We start from the raw sequence: 21,719 nt of genomic DNA on the forward strand, positions 1-21,719 counted from the left end.
TCTCTACCCCTCCCTTCCACTCTCTCTAAAAATCAATAGGTAAAGATTAACAAAAATTTTTAAAAATAAGTCAGCCTGTGTGTTTACATCTGGGTTCAAATGCAGAAAAAAAAATTGAAAATACATCAGACTCTTGGTGATAGTTAGCTCCAGTAATTAGATTAAAGAGAAAAGAGATTGAGGGCATGGAAATCTTTCTTTCTTGTGTATTATCTGAATTTTTGTAATACAAATGGTATTTATTACAGTTGTGGTTTTTAAATTTTATTTTTTTACAACAAAATAAATCCATTTAATTATTGTAAAATGGTGAATGTCCTATGGAGAGAGATCATTTCTGCCTGGCAAACAGGGGATGGCTTCAAAGAGGAGGTGTCATCTCTTCTGGATCAGGAAGCATGGCTCTGAAATGAAAATACAACAGTGGGAGAGGTAGCATTCCAAAGTCAAGGGAGAGGAGGCACCTGCATCAGACTGAGAGGGATGGCCAGGCCCCAGGAGCTTCCTGGAGAAGGCAGGTGGTGAGGGATCCTGGGAGAACAGCAGGTGGAAATCAGACAGGGGAGGCCGAGTCCCAGGCCAGGGACAACGTGGGTAGAATCTATAAAGCCAGGGATATTTTTGAGCTTGGGCATGATACAATTAGAGCTCTGATTTCAGAAGCTTCACCTGGCAAGGTGGAAGATGGATTTTAGGAATAAAGGCATAGAGACCTGGAGGCCTCTTTAACAGTCCAGGCAGCATTAACAAACTGGGGGCAGGGACACCACAACTGGGTTCAGAGGGGCCCCCAGTGCAGAGTTTGCATGTGGAGTGGACTCAGAATCCCCCCCTCCCCAGGGTTTGGAGGCCACAGCAAAGAGCATGAGAAAGGAAGGGGAGGCCTTGGACTCAATTAACTGTGTGCTATCCATGGACAGAGGGACAGGAGCCACAGTGGACAGGTGCGGGACTGCTCTGTGCATGTTAACAACCAGCTTCCCGCACTGCATAGAAGGCAGTGTGCGTAGTGTTTCGGAGAAGTGCAAATGTTAAGTATTTTTAATCTGTTAAAAATATTCATGACCAGGGATAACATATTTAGAATTTGCAAAGCAAAGGACGTTTTGGTCAGACCAAGACTATAGTTCCTTTTTTAATTCACCTTGTCCCATTTCCCTTTTCTTGACAAATTCCCTCTTTCCCTCCCCCTTTGTGGAGCTCAACAAAAATTACCGGAACACTGGGTGGAAAAGGTGAAGGGATTAAAAAGTACAAATTGGTAGTTACAAAATAGTCATGGGGATGTCAAGTACAGCATAGGGAATATAGCCATTAATACTGTAACAACTCTGAACAGTGCCAGATGGATACTTGAAATATTGGGGAGATCACTTTGTAAATTATATAAATGTCTAACCAGTATGTGGTACATCTGAAACTAATATAAAATAATATTGAATATCAACTGTAATTGAAATTTTTTTTTAGAAAAGCAGAAGATAAAAGAGTATGCACGGGGTGGTCCCATGTTTTGTGTACTCTGGTGCCCACTGAAGAATGAATTATTTTAGTAAAATGGCTGCATTTAAAAGTTGCTAGCTATTAATAGAAGGAATTAGCACACCCTCATCATGAAACATTACTCAGTTGTGGAACGGACACCAGCACGGCCATTTAATTTCACTCATTATGAAAATGGCCCTTATCACTGACTAGCCCACAGATCTTAAGACTCTATCTACCCTTAGGAGAGTCTCTGTGACGGAGTGTGGTTTCTGACTTCAGGAACAATGATGTATGGTGCACATTTAATTATGTACTGTGGTATCATAATTCATATATATATATATATTGATTTCAGAGAGGAAGGGAGAAGGAGAGGGAGAGAGAGAAACATCAGTGATGAGCGAGAATCATTGATCAGCTGCCTCCTGCACGCCCACACTAGGGATAGAGCCCACACCCCGGGCATGTGTCCTGACCGGGAATCCAACCATGACCTCCTGGCTCCTAGGTGGACGCTCAACCACTGAGCCATGCAGGCCAGTCCCATAATTCTTTTATTATATAAAATATGTTTTATGCCTTGGGCTTTGAAAAATGCATTATGTCCTTTTTTTGAGGTGAGGTAGACTTGAGAAAGATGGAGTAGGATTGATAGCAATAATGAGAATCATGTGACTATGTGAACTACTAGTATAAGAAGCTCTACAATAACTAAAGGAAGAGCCTTCTAAACTTGAAAAAAAAAAAATAACCAGATACAATTTCTCTATGATTGGAACCTGCCATCTCTGAGAGAAAATAAATACCCAGGCCCACAGACAACGTATCCCCAACACAACTGGGGAGACCTGAGGGTTTGTATTTGCTCTTGTTTTCCCCTTTCCTCCTCTTAGCCTTACGCTCTGATAGCATTTGGAGGGAGGGCAGGCAGGGGCACCAGGACGCTGGGATTCATCCCCCAACATGGAGGCTCGTGGTGACCGTCCAGGCAAGGCATAACCTGTGTTTGTCCTGCAGAGCCAGGAAGAGCGTCAGATTACCTTGGGGATGCTGCTTTTCAAGTCGTTCTGGAAGAAGTCTATGGCCAAAGCACTCCACCTGAAGCCAAGGGTACTCTTGCCCTTCTCCACGGCCCCAGGACTGACAACACACAGGACTCAGCAGATGGATGAATTCCGAGGCTGCCCATGGCTCTGTTGTAGACGACTTACTGTGTACAGTGCAACGTGTCATGTAACATCCACACAAAAATGATGAAGGGGTGAGGGGGGAACTTCCAGACTTTGACTTTTTTAAAAATGGAGTTATCTGGACACTGAAAACCATTTCGTGCACAATTTCTTTCTTCTCACTCTACAAAGGACACACGGGTGTGTTGAAAGGCGGAGTTTGGGGTTGAACTGAGCATCTTTGGAAAAGTAAATGGATTATCCTCTGGAGCTTGTATTTCTTGGGAGAAGGTGTCATTGAAAGGATCAATGAACGCTGGGCCCTGAGAAAGACTAAGGAGACATGGAGTGTAGATGTGGTTCCAACACTGTCAGTTACTTTAAGTAAGAATGTAGCAGACTTGATTCTGAACAGTACTGTGTGGTTTAAATTATGTTTAATGAAATCTGAATTTTCCATGAATTAACATTCTAATTCTCTTACCCCAATAATAATAGTAATGACATAAAAATTTTACATTTGATTAAGGCCTTAGAATGTACTGAGTACATTCTTATTACTTATTTAAGTAAAATAACTTGAAAGTTATATTTAATCTATATTTAGTATTATTGTTAATTCCATTTAAAAGAGAAAACCCCTTAAATTTTAATTCATTACCCTCTAATTTGTTTTTTTATTGAATTTATTAGGATGACATTGGTTAATAAAATTATTTAGGTTTCGGGTATACAATTCTATAATACATTATCTGCACAGTGTATTGTGTATTCACCACCCCAAGTCACATCTCCTTGCATCACCATTTAATCCCCCTTTATCTTCTGCTATCTCCACCATCTCCCTTCCACTCTTGTAATCACAATACTATTGTCTGTGCCTATGGGGTGTTTTTTTTTTTTCTTTCCTTAATCCTTTCAACATTTTCACCCAGCCACCAACACCCTTCCCCTCTGACAGTTGTCAGTCTGTTCTGTATATCTTTTAGTCTGTTTCTTTTTTTTTTTTTTTTGGTTAGTTTAATTTTGTTCATTAGATCCCACATATAAGTGATATGATACTAGGGGACCAGTGCACGAATTTATGCACCTTGAAAGGAACTGTGGGCCACGAGGCTGTGGTGGGCCCAGGGGAAGGTCTCGACCCATCCTCTGTGCCCCCACCCAGCTGCTCCCGCCGAAGCCCCCAGTCCCCTGTCTGCCCTGCTCCCACCGCCGTTGCTCCCACACGCTGACTGCGCAGGCCCTGCTCACACCCACTGATGGCGCCTAGTGATCAGGACCGGTGCCAGGCACTGGCAGCGGGTGTGAGCAGCAGCTCTGGTGCCAGCTGCAGGTGTGAGAGGTGGCTGCCGGCCCCAATCCCGCCTCAGGAGCAGGGGGAGGTGGAGAAGCCGAGGGGCGATTGGGGTCGGCAGCCACCGCTCACACCCACTGACAGTGCCGAGTGATTGGGGCCGGTGCTGGATGCTGGCAGCAGGTGCGAGTGCTGGGCAGGACCATGGCATGTGGGAGCAAGAATTTTCGTAACCACCAGAGGCTCGCCCCAATGACAGCAACAGGTGCCACCCACCTTGGTCTGGCGCCCCCGCTCACCTGCTCCACCATCCTGCCACAGCCAATGCCCACCATGTTCCGTGCGTGCCCCTGGTGGTCAGCACATGTCATAGTGACCGATTATTTGGTTGTTTGGTTGTTCTGCCGTTTGGTCAATTTGCATATTAGGATTTTAGATAGATGATAGATAGATAGATAGATAGATAGATAGATAGATAGATGTGTCTTTTCCTGACTGGCTTATTCAATGCAGCATAATACTCTCCAGTTCTACCCATGCTGTTGCAAAAGGTGAGATTTCCTTCTTTTTTACCACTGGGTAGTATTCCATTGTGTAAATGTACCACAGCCTTTTATCCACTTATATACTAATGGACACTTGGGCTGTATCCAAAACTTGGCTATTGTAAATAACCAGCTGCAAAGACATAGGGGTGCATATATTCTTATAAATTAGTGTTTCCGGTTTCTTTGGATATATTCCCAGAAATGGAATCTCTGGGTCATAAGGCAGTTCCATTTTTAATTTTTTGAGGTAACTCCATACTGTTTTCCACAGTGGCTGCACCAATCTGCATTCCCACCAACAGTGCACAAGGGTTCTCTTTTCTCCACATCCTTGTCAACAGTTGTGTTATTTTTGGTTGTTGTTTTTTTAACATTGTACATTTATTTACAAAGAGGTTAGAGAAACTCACAGAATCAGGCCCCCCAGTGAACCAGTGAGTCACCGTCATAATAAATACAGTAATTTTTAAAAAGAAAAAAATACTGGCTTAGAACAGCTAAGGGTCATCCTGAGCTCCCCCAACTCCCTCTCACCAGATGGGGGGGCGTGTCACAAGATAGAAGCCATCTTCCTTCCCCTCTTCTACTTCTCAATCCTCCATAATTGTCCACCTAGTTCTTTCCAGGTGTTATCAACTTCTATTTGACCCTCAAAAACCCCAAAGTCAGTGCTCCTTGCCTTCCCAGGGCACTCTGCAGGCACCATCTGGGTCAGACAGAGTCTCCAACCGTGTGCCAAGGGGAATTCCTAGGGGTCCATAGACATGGATGGGGGGCATTTTGTGTATGAGGAGGCCATATCTGGGCATGGAAAGGAGGAATAAGAGGGCTCAGTGAGAGAAGTGAAGGGCATCAAACAGACTAAGTGTCTAAACTAAATGGGGAAATTCAAACTGAATTCCCCCTTCAGCATACCATAGTACACCCATAGTACAGAAGAAGCAAGTGAGGGTCAGAGAGAGGGAACGTTCTTGCCTGCGGGCTGCAGAACCCGGCCTTCAGCTGAAGTGGGTCAAACAGGGCTCCTCCCCCATTCCTCCCGATGGTGGAGGGGGAGCCTTTTCCACCGAGACCACAGTGGGTGGGGGCAGCGAGGGTGGGTCTTTGGAAGCCGAGAAAAGGGTGGTCTTTGGAAGGGAGGTGTTGGAGGGTCGGTGATTGGGAGTGTGGTGGTGCAGAGGCTATGAAGGGGGGAGCACAAGCAAACCCCCAAACTCATACTGTAGTCATGACCCTGACAGAACCCGAATGGAAATGCAGAATCTATCTTTTTCTTGAGCGCGTGGGAAGCCTTGATCTTCACAAAGACTTTGGCGGGGCCCGCGGGCCCCCCTCCACCCGCACCACCTGCAGGCCCGGAAGCTGCGGTGGTGGCGGCCACCAGCTGCTGCGGCCACACGAGGCTCCCGCTGCCGTCCGAGTCGCTGGATGCGGAGCTGAAGGCAGGCGACTCCCCCTCGCTGGCACTGGATTCGCTCTCCCCTTAGAGTAGGACCCCGGCGTTTCAGGGGCCCCGGGCGCCCTGCCCAGCACTCCCAGTTGCTGCCCGCGCAGCCATAGAGCAACCGGCGCTGAGGAGCTAACAGGAAGGGCGGGGACCCGGGACCCGGGACCCGGACAGAGGGGACTCGGGGTCGCAGGACCCGGCGGCCTGCACAGCCAGCGTGGGTGCCGGCCCGGCGAGGCCTCGGGGGCCGCGGCTCCTCGCCCTCGGCGGTGGGGTACTTGGGGGACCCCCCGGAGGAGTCGCGGCGGCGCGTCCCAGCAGGCTGGTCTGGGACTGGGAGCGCACAGGCTCCGGTATGTGTCCGCGGCGGCCAGCGGCCCTGGGGCGCGCCCGGGGTGGGGACTGCTCCACGCTGCGCCCCGGGTCAGCGGCCAACACTTGTTTTTTAATGGTAGCCATTCTGCCAGGTGTGAGGCGATACCTCATTGCAGTTTTGAACTGCATCTCTCTGATGATTAGTAACATTGAGCATCTTTTCATATGTCTATTGGAATAATGTCTATTCTGGTCCTTTGCCCATGTCTTAATGGTATTGTTTGTTTGTTTTTTTGGTGTTGAGTTTTACAAGTTCCTTATAAATTTTGAATATTAAGTCCTAGTCAGATGTATCCACGAGTATGTCCTTCTATTTCCTATGTTGTCTTTTTGTTTTGTTGATGGATGGCTTCCTGTGCTGTGCAAAAACTTTTTGGTTTGATGTGGTTCCATTTGTTTATTTTTCCTTTTGTTTCCCTTGCCTGAGGAGATGCATATATATAAAAAATATATTGCTACGAGAAATGTCCAGTATTTTAATGCCTATGTTTTCTTCTAGGATTGTTGTGTTTTTTAGTCTAAAATTTAAGTCTTTAATCCATTTGAGTTTATTCTCTGTATGGTATAAGAAATGGTCTAGTTTCGATTTTAGGCACATATCTAATTTTTCTAACACTGTTTATTGAATAGGTTATCATTACCTTGCTTTATGTTGTTTCCTCCTTTGTCAAATATTAATTGACTAAAAGGCTTGGGTTTATTCCTGGACTCTGTATTCTGTTCCATCAATCTATATGTCTTTTTTCATGCCAGTACCATGCCGTTTTGATTACTATGGCCTTATGGTATACTTTAATATCAGGTAGCATGATTTGTCCAACTTTGTAGAGGTTTTTTCTCAAGATTGCTCTGGCTACTAGAAATGTTTGGTGGTTCCATATAAATTTTTGAAGTAATTGTTCTAGGTTTATGAAATATCCCATTGGTATCTTGATAGGAATTGCATTGAATCTATAGATTGCTTTGGGTAGTATAGACATTTTAATGATGTTAATTCTTCCTATCCATGAACATGGTATATGCTTCCATGTATTGGTATCTTCTTCAGTTTCTTTCTTCAGTACAGATCTTTTATATCCTTGGTTAAATTTATTCCTAGGTATTTTTTTTTTAAAACAATTGTGTTTTGTTTGTTTTTTGTTTTTGTGCTTTTTTAGTTTCCCTTTCTGATAGTTCAATATTAGTGAATAGAAATGCAACTGATTTCTGGATATTTATTTTGAATCCTGCTTCTTTATTGAAATCATTTATCAGTCCTAGTAGTTATTTGGTGGAATCTTTAGAGTTATCTATATGCAGTATTGTGTCATCTGCAAATAATTACAGTTTTACTTCTTCCTTACCAGTTTTAATGTCTTTTTATTTCTTCTTCTGTCTGATTGGTGTGGGTTGGACTTCCAGTATTATATTGAACTAGAGGCCCAATGCACAAGAGTAGGCAAGAGTAGGCCTTCCTTGCACCAGCTGCCAGCACCGGCTTCTCTCTGGCATCCGGAACCCAGGCTTCCTTCCCTTGCAGCCCCAGCTTCATCTGGAAGGTCTTCCGGTCTAATTAGCATATTACACTTTTATTAATATAGATAATATTGGTGAAAGTGGACATCCCTAACTTGTTCCTGATCTTAAGGAAAACACTATTAAGCTGAGGTATGTTCCCTCTATTCCCACTGTACTGAGAGTTTTTATCATAAATGGGTGCTGGACTTTATGAAATTGTTTTTTAACCTATCAATATGATCATTTTATTATTATCCTTCATTTTGTTTATGTGAATTACATTTATTGATTTATGGATATTGTACCAAGTTTGTATCCCCTCAAAAAAATCTCACTTGATCATGGTATATGACCTTTTTAATGTATTGTTGGACCTGGCTTGCTAATATTTTGTTGAGGATTTTAGCATCTATGATCATCAGGGATATTGGCTAAAAAAGCATCCTTATAACCATTAGTTTGAATTCTATAACTAATAAATTGCTTGCTTCCATTTTATTTGTCTTTTTTTCTGGAGTTTTCTCCTGGTGAAAGAAAATGACACACAAGTCCAGGAAGTGTTGAGAATCACAAACAAGATGAACCCAAAGTGGCCCACACACCAAGACACAACATAATTAAAATGCCAAAGTTAATGACAAAGAGAGAATCTTACAAACAGCAAGAGAAAAGCAGTTAGTTACCTACAAGGGAGCTCCCATAAGACTGCTGATTTCTCAACAAAAACTTTGCAGACTGAGGGATCAGCATGAAATACCAGGTGTACTGGTTAATAATGCGGATTTTTTTCAATAGATGGAGTTACACATATGTTGATATATATGTGATTTGATATGTATGCTATTTTGTTGTATTGACAGCAAGCTTCAAAACTTCATATGTCAACTTTTCTGAAGGTGTTAACATCATAGATATTTTTATGCTTAAAATGTCAAATTTCGTGCCAAAAAGCATTTGTGGGAAGTTTTAATTCATTATTTTATTTTGAAGAAAAATGCTGCTGAAAGTTATCATATACTTCAGGAAGCTTATGGTGAATATGCTCCATTTCAAGATATTTGTGAATGCTGGTTTAAACGCTTTAAAGGTGATGATTTCAATGTGAAAGACAAAGAACATCCAGGTCAACCAAAAAAGTTTGAAGACTAATAATTACAAGCATTATTGGATGAAGATGCGTTTCAAACTCAAAAACAACTTGCAGAAAGGTTAAGCGTTGCTCAGCAAATAATTTCCAATCGTTTATAAGTAATGGGAAAGATTTTAAAGGAAGGAAAATCGGTGCCACATCAACTGAACGAAAGACAAATGGAAAACCGAAAAGTCATCAGTAAAATGTTGCTTCACAGGCATGAAAGAAAGTCTTTTTTGCATCAAATTGTGACTGATGATAAAAAGTGGATTTATTTTGAGAATCCCAAATGCACAAAATCATGGGATGATCCAGGTCAACCATCAACATCGACTGCAAGGCCAAATCGCTTCAGAAAGAAGACAATGCTCTGCGTTTGGTGGGATCAGGAAGGTGTGGTGTATTATGAGCTTCTAAAACCAGGTGAAACCATTAATACTGATCACTACCGATGACAAATAATCAATTTGAACCACGCTTTGATCGTGAAATGACCAGAATGCACCAGAAGACACGGCAAAGTAATTTTGCTTCATGATGACGCACCATCACACACTTCAAAACCAGTAAAAGACACGTTAAAAGATCTTGCCTAGGAAGTATTAACCCACCTGCCATATTTACCAGACCTTGCTCCTTCAGATTACCACTTGTTCCAATCGATGGCACATGCACTTTCTGAGCAGCACTTCAAAACGTACGAAGAAGTGGAAAACTGGGTCTCTGAATGGTTTGCCTCAAAACAAGAAAAGTTCTATTGGGACGGTATCCACAAATTACCTGAAAGATGGAGAAAATGTGTAGCTAGCGATGGACATTACTTTGAAGAAAGCACTTTTGATGTTTCTCTTGAAATTATCCTGTTTTCTTTTATTACAAAATTCTCATTATTAACCGGTACACCTGGTATTAGAAGTGATAAAAAACAAGGACCTAAACTGAAGATTACACAGCAAAGCCATCATTTAAAATCAAAGGACAGATAAAGAGCTTCTCAGATAAGAAAATGCTAAAGGGGTTTATAACCACCAAACTAATATTACCAGGAATGTTAATGAAACACCTTTAAAAATAAAAAGAAATAAAGATCAAAATTATGAATAATAGATTGTTGTTGTATGTTTTTCTAAGATGGCTTTAGAGGAGCTGGAAGCTCCATGTGCTTGCTCCCAACACCAGACCAGACTTGTAGCTAAACTGCAGAGTATTCGGCTTGAAAAACCAGTTGAAGTGTAGCTGATCTGTAATGTTGTGAGCAGGAAACATGGAAAAGGACAGGAGGAGACATGGAAAGGATGAGCCAACTCATGAACCTGCACAGCAGGGAAGCCCGAGGGAAAGTTTGGTAGCAGAGCCCCAGCCACTGCGAGCAGGGTCTCAACCCCACACAGACATCTCACATAGCAGTTTTTTCACTAATACATTTCCTAGGTCAAGAGAAACAAAGGAAAAAATAAGCAAGTGGGACTACATCAAATAAAAAGCTCCTGCACAGCAAAAGAAACCATGGAGAAAATGAAAATAGAACCCACTGTATGGGGGAATGTATTCGCCAATGACACCTCTTATAAGGGATTAATTTCCAAAATATATAAAGAACTTACACAACACCAGAAAGACAAACAATCCAATTAAAAAATGGGTAAATGGCCTAAATAGACATTTCTCCAAAGAGGACATACAGATGACCAATAAACATATGAAAAAAATGTTCATCACTAATTATCAGAGAGATGCAAGTTAAAACTACAATGAGGTATCACCTCACACCTGCCAGAATGGCTACCATCAATAAATCAACAAACAAAAGTGCTGGTGAGGATGTGGAGAATAGGGAACCCTAGCAATGCAGACTGATGTAGCCACTGTGGAAAACAATATGGAGTTTCCTCAAAAAATTAACAATGGAACTACCATTTGACCCAGTGATCCCATTTCTAAGAATGAATCCTAAGAATTCCGAAACACCAATCAGAAAGAATATAGGCACCCTTATGTTCAGAGCAGCACAATTTATAATACCTAAGATCTGGAAACAGCCTAAGTTCCCATCAGTAGATGAGTTGATAAAAAGCTGGGGTACATTTACACAATGGAATACTATGTGTCCAAAAAAAAAAAAAAAGGAGCTCTTACCCTTTGAGACAGTATGGATGGACCTGGAGTCTATTATGTTAAGCAAAATAAGCCAGTTAGAGAAAGACAAATACTATATGATCTCACTTATATGTGGAATCTAATGAACAAAATAAACTGAGGAACAAAACAGGTCTTGAGTCATGGAAGCATGGAACAGACTAAAAGATCTCCGGAGGAGGAGTTGGGGGAGAGGGGACAAGAAGAGATTAACCAAAGAACATATATGCATATATGTATAGCCCATGGACACAGACAATAGTGAGGTGAAGGCCTGAGGTGGGGGGGTGTTGGGTTGAGGGAGATAAAGAGGAGGAAATGGGAGCCATCTGTAATACTGTCAACAATAAAAAACAATAAATTTAAAAAATTATGAATAATAAAACAGGCATACTACATGCCTATCAATAATTATATTAAATGCAAATAGGATAAATGCTCTAAACAAAAGACCTAGGATGGCTGAATGGGCAAGAAAATAAGACTCATACATATGCTGCCTACAAGAGACCCACTTCAGATCAAAAGACACACAGAGATTTAAAGTGGAGGATGGAAAATGATAGTTCATGCAATTGGAAATGAAAACAAAGCTAGGGTAGTAATACTTATATCAGACAAAATAGACTTTAAAGCAAAGGCTATATAACAAGAGACAAACAAGGGCCCAGCAATTCCACTTCTGGGCATTTATCTGAAGAAACCCAAAACACTAATTTGAAAAGACGTGCGCACCCATATGTTCATTGCAGTGTTATTTACAAGAGCAAAGCTATGGAAGGAACCTAAGTGTCCATTAATAGATGAATGGACAAAAGAAGTGGTGCATATATACAATGGAATATAATTCAGCCATTAAAAAGAATGAAATCTGGTCACCTGCAATATCATGGATGAACCTAGAGGGCACTGTGCTGAGTGAAATAAGTCAGATAGAGAAAGACAAATGTCATATGATTTCACTTATATGTGGAATCTAAAAATAAATAAATAAACCAAACAGAAACAAACTCACAGATACAGAGAACATTTTGATGATTGCCTGATGAAAGGGGTGTTGGAGAGATGGGTGAAAAGGGGAAAGCAATTAAAAAGTACAAATCGGTAATTACAAAATAGTCATGGGGATGTAAACTATAGCTTAGGGAATACAGTCAATAATATTGAATTACCTATGTATGGTGTCAGATGGGTACTAGATTTTTCAGGGTAATCACTGTGTAAATTATATAAATACCTAGTCATTATGTTGTACAATAAAAACCAATATAATATATGTAAACTGTAACTAAAAACAAAAAATATATATTTTTAAAAAAGGTTAAACTGATCCCAATAAGAGGACCATCAAAAGGAGCTTTGCTGGGCTTGCTGTTAGTAGGTGAGTTGCCACATCTACTACCAACCATAGGGAATTTTTGCAAATGACCAAAAAAAAGTTCCCTAGCTGAGTATATTTTATTATATTCTCTTTCTAATTCTCTGCATGAGAAATATTGATAATCTTATATGTTTGACTTCAATAAGCATCTATTGATTGCCAACTGCACTGATAAGAATTAAAGATATGGAGATGAACAAAATGTACTTCTCTGTAATCCTTAAGAAACTTTTTGGGGAGATAAACACACAAACAAATAATATCACTGATAATAATCTAAAGGGAGAAGCAATCACTGTTTCCGGGAAGCCTGTGGTAAGGGCGCTAGCCAATTCGCATTTGAGCTGGTTCTCCAATGAACAGGGGTGAGGTAGATAAAGCAGAAAGAGAAGCATTCCAGGCAAAGGGTGCTGCATGGGTCAGAGCAGAATGGGGGATTTGCATTTTATATTTAATGAACAGATCAGAGATCAGAGAGAGGGGAGCTCAAGCAGATTGGAAGGGAGTGTGGGGACCAGCATCCTGCTGAGCGGTTTGGATTTTATGGAGCATAGAAACGTCTATGACAGGAGCCTGGTGTACTCAGGTTTGTTCAGCTGGAGAGAAGAACACAAAGTCCCATTAGTGGGATCACTCTGGCCTGCAGAGCTGTAGGCAGGTCTCTCTGTCTGTTCTCAGCACCCCAAGCTTTGAGATTATAAGTGGTCGGTAAACACATATTGGTTGACTGTGAATGAATGACCTAGATTCATGGAAGTTTCCACTGGCTTACAAACATTGGCGAAAGTGAAAAAACAGTCTAAACAGTAGAGCTACTGTCCCCAAAGCAGGGGGACTTGGGCACATCTTCTCCCCAAGACTGCCTGCAGTCTGAATCGGCACAGTAGTTCTTGCTCTCGAGACTGAGGACACAATAGAATTGAAACATACCCTTCCTGCTCCCTCCCTGTCTGCTCTCCTGAATCACCTGTCTCATTGCAGCTCCGCTGTTATCTAAGTTCTTTTAAAAAGAAGATAAAATTCTGATGTGTCTGTCACCACCGTTCCTTGCAATGAGAAATGGAAGGTGTGGCTTCTTTGAAAGAAAAATGACAAGACAGAGTATTGGGTAACTCCAAGGTGTTGGCATGTGGGAGACAAATTTATTCACTGAGATCAACGGAAAACCCTGTCTGCCTTTCCAATTCTTTTTATAATAAGTTTTAATTACTGTTTATACTTTCAGGATGCAGTGCTTAGCATGAAAACCAGTCTCCTCACAGCCCATGTTTAGGTGGAGGCATGGGCGTCCCTGAGTAAACACCGCAACAATGGAATTCCACCAGACGCTCAGTGAGTCTTTCATCTGTTTGCAGGAGTGACAAGCAGAGCAGGCTTCCTTCGGCCTGGAGTGGAAGCACAATTATGAAGCAAAGGATCTGGGGCTTGTTTGTAGAACTTGCCTAAGAAACTGATACCCTCTGAAAGTGCCCCTTCATTCCAATGTCACTTCAGATAGGGCAGGTAAAAGGATTATACTGGTGTCGCTGGCCCCCACCCATTGTCTGCGCAAGCTGACACTGAATGGGGTAACTTAACCCCCAAAGAGATAACCAACTGCTGTGTGTACTCACATTTACAACTGGCAATTCCCATGAAATGGCATGGTTGTTTTCTGGAGCCTTTTGCTTCGTTAACACATTGGTAGCAGAATCTGAGATGCTCTGGACCAAAGAGGGGAGGTTGTGGAAGAACAAGTCCAGGGTCCTTCCCCCCAATGCCCTTGTAACAAACTAAATCCACCAGGGAAGCAAGTCTGGAGATTAGACAATGCTCATATATCTCTGATTTCTTTTTTTCAAATTGTGAACTTGACTTCAAAAATCTCACTATATTTTTTAAAGGATGTGATATGTTTGTGGCATCTGTTTTGATAGGACCAACATCTGACTCATGTCCTTACTCTGTTTATGACTTTGAGGGCCTCCACCTTCCACCTTCAGCCAGCTCAGGCTCACCACCACAACCACCACCCCCAGTCCAGATTCACCCCATCCCCAGCCTCCAGGCCAAAAGTCCAAAAGAATCAAGCTCTCCTACTCTTAGTCTGGATATTCTCAGGCTAGTTTTAGGCCAAATTCCCTTTTATTGATATAAATCTTATTTATTATGTTTCTGAAATAGGGACATGGAAGAATCCAAAGGTTATTCATGATCTTACCATCCAGATAACCCTTCCTGACAATTTCAAAATGTTTAAATAACACATCATGTACATGGTAGAAAAAAATTTAACTATCACAAAAGATAAAATTAATTTTGAATAAAATCAACCTTCACCCCAAGGTAACTACTGCTAACATTACCTTGGGTTTCTTTCCAAATCAGAAAAAGAAATTTATACAGCAGCCCTTTACATGATTTATTTAAAAAAAGAATTTAGCATTCACACTATTTTATATATTTCCCTTTTCACTCAATTATATATCAGGAAGAGTTTGTTGCATCTACTGCATATCATATGAATTACCTCATTCTTCTTAATGGCTCATTCTATGGGTCCATTATAACTGATCTGTCTTGTCTCCCATGAGATGCTTAGAAGAAATACACAAACTGTAGGCAATAGACATAGCTCCTCCATCCCACAGTTTCCTCATCTGCAAAATTAGAATTACAATAACAAATGAGTAGATACATGGAAATCACTTGAAAGGTTATCTGAGCCCTGGTCAGCATGGCTCAGTGGTTAGAGTGTTGGCCTGCTCACTGAAGGGTCACAGGTCCCATTCCCCATCAAAGGCATACCTGGGTTGTAGGTTCCATCCCCAACCCAGTTTGCAGAACCAATCAATGTGAGTTAGACACTCTCACATCAATGATTCTCTCTCTCTCTCTCTCTCTCTCCCTCTCCTCCCCCCCTCATTTTCACTCTTTCTAACAATAAATGGGAAAAATGTCCTCAGGTGAGGATTAACAACCAAAAAAGTTATCTGAAACACAGTAAGCTTTTATTATTATCTATCAGTGTCATTGTGATTTCCCATTAGAAATTTTTAGATAAATATTAGCCATTTTTGTCAGCATACTTTCCAATTAGAGGTATTTTTAGGTAAATCTCAATGCTGTCACTCCTAAAATTAGACCCACATGAGAGCCCACCTTGTATTTTTTTTTTAGCTAAACCCTTCAAAACACCTAGAAATACTGAAATATTTATGGCCCATTGTAGTGATGAGGTTATATTTTTTTAACACACAAGAAAATTCCCCAAATGAAGCCATGGCTTGAGTTCTGCTTTGTGAAACAGCAGACACCAATATCAAGGGAGAAGTCACTGAGGAGAAATAGAGAAGAACACCATAGCCAATTGACAATGCAAGGAAAATCATGGCAGGCAGAATGTAATTACCTGAACTGGAACTCGGCCAAGGTGCCTATTTGCCCAAGAAAGGGAAATTAGACCAGATGTTGGGGGAAAGGGTTTAATTTTGGCCAACATTTCCCAAGATAATCTTTTCATCAGGAATAAGTCATTATATCAAGGCATTAGGGAGAAGCATAGAAGGTTAGGGCTTAAAGGAACAAATTCTAAGAGATTGGTTAGTTCAGTCCCTCATTCTACAAATAAGAGATTAGACTTTTCCAAGTAACAGTTGGCAGAAGAGCCAAGGTTAGCTGAAAAGTCTCTTGGCACCCAAACCAGTGTTTATCCCATAATATTGCTGGCTTATTTGTATAGAGTCCTAGGATACCCATTAGTACTCAAAACACAGCAAGACATATATTAATGAGTAATAATTAAAAGTTTTTTATTGATTTTTTTATTGTTTAAAGTATTACATATAGTAGTACATATATCTTCTTTTTTTTCCCCATTGACGTTCCCCCAGCCTCTCCCACACCCTGTCACATGCAAATTAGCTCCTATAAGTGATGTCATATAAATAATTAAGAGATTAGGAGTGTGTGTGTTGTTGTTTTTTTTTTTTTTGGGGGGGGGAGTAATTTAAACTGCTTTATATCCTAGGGGTCCTCCCCTCATAAGGAGGCTAAATTATGAGGTCCCAGTCTCCATTCCTCTTTGTCCCCCACTTCGACCTCAGAAATACTGCTTCTGCAACATTATATATGTTAGATGGTTTTACATAAAGTGTATTGATATAAGGTTCCATCACTAAAACAAAAAAAATTTAATGCCATTGTTCTGAGCACAAAAGCCCAATGCTTTATAATTCTTAAAATTTCATTTGGAGAAAACTTGGGGGACTTGCATGATCTAAAGAAACACAGCAGATGTCTAAGTCTCTACTTTGAGAGAGTGACTTTCCCCCGCATCATTTTTTGCATACCACAATGAACCAGATTTCTAAAAAGCCATTAATTAAGCATCTACATCATTTATTTAAAGCAAAACAATAAGGGGAAAAAGGCAAAGTTGACAAGCGTTTTGGGTGAATGTACAATATTATCCCCATCATGTCATTGGCATAGCAACCATTAAAAGTATGCCTTGGTACTTTTTCCTTTTTGCAGGGGAGGTAACAATTTCCTAAAGTTTGACAAAGGAGAAGATAGAAAATAGTTCTGGAGATCCAGTGCCTAACAACATGACTATGTTTAACACTACAGAACTATGCTCATAAAAATGGTAAAGATGGCCTGGTCAGTTTGGCTCAGGGGTTGAGCACTGACCCATGAACCAGGAGGTCACAGTTCTATTCCCGGTCAGGGCACATGCCCAGGTTGCAGGCTCGATCCGCAGTAGAAGGCATGTGAGAGGCAAGGGAACAATGATTGTCTCTCATCATTGATGTTTCTAGCTCTCTTTCCCTCTCCCTTTCTGTCTCTGAAAAGCAATAAAAACAAACAAATGAATAAATCTTTTTAAAAATCAGCAAGTGGAGCTCAATCCCACAGGGACAACTCTAAAATATGCTCTCTCAAAATTATCCCTACCTACAGGGGAGAGAGGGCTGAGATGTTTAAACACTAACCCCTGGGAGATATTGATGGTGGCTGCCCCTGGGTTGTTAATTCTCTATCACTTCCTACTACTCTGGCTTCTTGTCATACTGCCCAAAAAGCAGAGGAGCCATCCAGATTCCAAAAAAAGTTCTAAGCTAAATTTTCTTTTTTGTACAGAGCAATATTATCAAGTTCCACAGTTTTCACTTTTGAGGGTGCTTCAGAATCCTCAAGACTTCCTAAAGCCTATATTGCTGGCCCCATCCCCAGAGTTTTTAAATGAATAAATCTGGGTACTGCCAGACTTAAAATTTCTAATAAATTTGGGGAGTGGAGAGAGAGAGAGAGAGAGAGAGAGAGAGAGAGAGAGAGAGAGAGATGCTGATGTCGGCCATCTGGTCTCCCCACCAAGATGGCTTGCCACGGGCTCCTAAAGAAGTCACTATACAAATTGTGTGCCTGTGTGTGTAACAGGCGTATTTGAAAAAGAAATAATAAATCACTCAAAGACACACTTTGATCCTAGAACTTCAAACTGAATAATAGAAATGGATATCCTGCTCAGCTGATCGCCCCTCCCACTGGAAGATCTGTCTTGGTCAGGCACACAGTGGTCGGGGAGACTCATCTTTTTCTGTGTCCCCAAGGAATGCAATAATTCTCAGCACGCTAATATGATATCACTTACAGAATCTGAAATTACACAATATCTAAGTAAAAAAATATGTTTGCATTTCAAAACGACATAGTCCTTTGTTTTCTTTTTAACAGAGAAATTGTAAACTTCTTGTTCACCCACAATGAGTCATCAAGAACTTATTCCTTGTTAGGTGATCCTGAATGCTCCACATTTCTGAGACACCAGCCCTTGTGTCACAGGGCTGGTGTCTTAGCCACAGTTTATGCAGACTCTGTGCTAAGATGGCAGTGCACTCATAAAATAATAGTCTGTATTTTGATGAAACTGGAAATTATCAAAAAATATCTTATGGTTTGCTGAGTACTATGCAGAGAAATCATCTTAAATTACAAATTTCTAGAACCAACAATGTATCACTTTACTAATCCAAGAAAGAAAGTCAAGTTTTAGTAACTTAAGAATGCTCTGAGCCGTGCTCCTGTGAGTTTCCTTTCCTGGCACAGGATGAAGCCTGAATAATGATGCATCTTCTCTCCTACCCCTCTGCTGCTTGGCTTTGGATACTGGCCAAAGATCCAGAATTAAGAACCTGTCATCCCTAAATAAAAGGTCCTAATGCAAAGCATCTTATTTCATTATGTGAACATTTTGAAGCAATTGTTCAAGATTTGAAACCGATTGGAAGACATCTATTGCTTCTGTATTATTTTTCCCATATTACTACTAGAAATTAAATTTGTAAAATTACCAGTTATTAAAAATCTAATACCAATAATAAATATACTGAAGAAAGTAAAGAAATTTTTCAGCTCAATCCTCGGACTTTCGTGTAAGTTTATTTGAAGGTCACTTAACACCAGTTAAAAAAAAATAATAAAAGACCAGTTTATAATTAAAAGCATTGAATGATGTTCTTCATTAGAATAGACTGGCTTAGTTTAGCAATTATGATAACTTTTATTATTTTCTTTTGCATTGTTATTTGAAATATTGTGACACATTATCCTCATGCCCTAAAGATTAATTATTGTTAATTTGAACAAAATTGTATTATTCTTAACTAAAAGCAGTGCTAATTTTTTATCACGGAATCCTCACTTTAAAATGTAGAAAAATCCTCACTTTAAAATATAGAAAAATCCTCACTTTAAAATGTAGTAAAAGTGGTTTTCTAATTTGATTATTCTGATTTGAATCACTGTTCTTTAATGCCAAATATAAGCTTTTTTTCCCCAAATGAAAAATTTTGATCTATATTAAATCAGTGCTGCAACTTTATAAAACTAGTTATACAGGTAAGAGATTTCCTTTTTGTCAAATAAACTCCACAAATAAACTTCCTATCTATTATTTGGTATCTGATTTTCTGAAGATGCCCATAAAAATTAAAAACACTATTTTCTGATAATAGTTGGTTGACCCAATGCCCTTGCTTATTTTAGAAAGAAACAGATTTTGTTCCAAAACAATAAATCTAGGTACCTATGTAAACACAAGAAACACATGTCCATCCTATCCACTAAGGCAAACTGATGGAACTAATAATGTGACATATAAAAAATACTATTTACTCTCAACAAGGTTACCCACATAATGTTACCCAGTAACAATGTTTATTTACTAGGCCTTCGGTGCTAGTTTTCTATCACCATCAAAGTCTTCATGACAATGGACTGGTTCTGTTTAAAACATGGTGTTTGCTGTTTGTGAAGTTACTCTAGAACTCCCTGTAGGAGAACGAAAGTTAAAGCACAAAAGAACAAGAAAATCCAACTTGGAAGTTTTTCAATTGATATGCATGCTTTCAAAGTGATTCTTAAGAGGTAAAGTTGCTTCCTTATAATTCTTCTGCAAAAATATCACCAAGGAAATTTCTGAACATTTACTATCTGTCTTTTTACAGCAATTTTGCTTTAAAACCCATGAAGAACTAATGTTCAGAATCTTTTCACCACCTGCTCTGGGAGAGAAAATTGAATAGCTATATGCGAAAAATTAGACCTGGAGTCTACTTCTGATCCAAAATCATAGAGCAAATCAGGAATACAAACTTGATGTATTCAAAATATGTTTATCTTTTAAAGATGAATATACACTGAGTGGCCAGATTATTATGATCTCTGAATGCATAATAATCTGGCCACTCAGTTATATCCTATACAATAAAAGGCTAATATGCAAATTGTCCCCTTGACCAGGAGTTCGACCAGCAGGCAGGCCGGCCAACCGCTCATGTCCCCTCCCCCTGGCCAGGCTGGCCAGACCCCACCCATGCATGAATTCATGCACTGGGCCTCTAATATATATATTAGAGATCATAATAATCTGGCCACTCAGTGTACACTGACCATGGAATCCATAAATCTCACTTCTGAGTATTTAATTTTAAATTAAAACTTATATTCACACAAAAATCTGTAAGCCAATGTTTATAGCTGCTTTATTCATAATTGCCAAAAACTGCAAATAATCCCAATGTCCTTCAATGGATGAATAGATAAACTGTATCCATCTATCCCATAGGATGCTACTCAGCAGTAAAGAAAAATCAACTACTGATACATGCAACCACATGGCCAACAAGTAACTTATGCTGAGTGAAAGAAGCCAGACTCAAAAGACTATATATTGTATGATTCCATTTCTTTTTCAGTCTTTCATTTTTGGAAAAGGTAAAGGTCAAAGAACAGAAAACACTTCAATAGTGGCTAAGGGCTGGGGTGAAGTAAGGCATTTTCTACAAAGGGGGAAGCATGGGAATTTGGAAAGGTGGTGGAACTATTCTATTTTTGTTTTGTTTTGTTTGTTTGTTTTTTAATCTTAAATGCAATTTTTAACTTAGTTTTTACACATTTTACTTTCCATAACAATTCAAAATAGAGGGTGTGATTTTTCTACAACATCTAAGTGACTTACATTTTTTTTAAGTGGATTACATTTTCACCATATGGATTAATTAAATAGTTGTGCATAACTTGTAGATTATAGTTTATTATTTTAAACTAGAGGCCCGGTGCACAAAATTCGTGCATGGGGGGGGGGTGTCCCTCAGCCCAGCCTGCACCCTCTCCAATCTGGGACTCCTCAAGTGATGTCTGACTGCCCGTTTAGGCCCGATCCTACCTGGACTACTGGCCCTCTCACAATCCAGGACTGCTGGCTCCCAACTGCTTGCCTGATTGCCTTCCTGATTGCCCCTAACTGCCCTCCCCTGCCAGCCTGATCACCCCCTAACCACTCCCCTGACAGCCTGATTGATGCCTAACTGCTCCCCTGCCAACCTGATTGCCCCTAACTGCCCTTCCCCTGCAGGCCTGGTCACCCCTAACTGCCCTCACCTGCAGGCTTGATCGCCCCCAACTGCCCTCCCTTGCAGGCCTGGTCCCTCCCAACTGCTGGCCATCTTGTCGCAGCCATCTTGTGTCCACATGGGGGCAGCCATCTTTGACCACATGGGGGAAGCCATCTTGTGTGTTGGAGTGATGGTCAATTTTCATATTACTCTTTTATTAGATAGGATGGCTTGATTTGTTCTTATATGGTCATTTACAAATAAGTCTATGTTGATAGTTATATGAACATAAATTTGTCAAAACTCACAAAACTACACAGTAAAAGAGTGGGTGTTAGTATACATATGAATTATACTTACATTTTTTAAG

The 21,719-nt window shown here is 40.4% G+C and overlaps 1 pseudogene across 1 annotated transcript; it reads right to left on the reverse strand.

The window, feature by feature from the left end:
- Positions 1-5,717: 5,717 nt before the first annotated feature.
- On the reverse strand, positions 5,718-6,408 carry LOC307107441 (dapper homolog 3-like; annotated as a pseudogene). The gene has a single exon. The product of its transcript is annotated as a dapper homolog 3-like (transcript).
- Between the last annotated feature and the right edge of the window lie 15,311 nt (positions 6,409-21,719).

This window comes from Cnephaeus nilssonii (genome assembly GCF_951640355.1).
Source record: "Cnephaeus nilssonii genome assembly, chromosome: 11".
NCBI lineage: Eukaryota > Metazoa > Chordata > Mammalia > Chiroptera > Vespertilionidae > Cnephaeus > Cnephaeus nilssonii.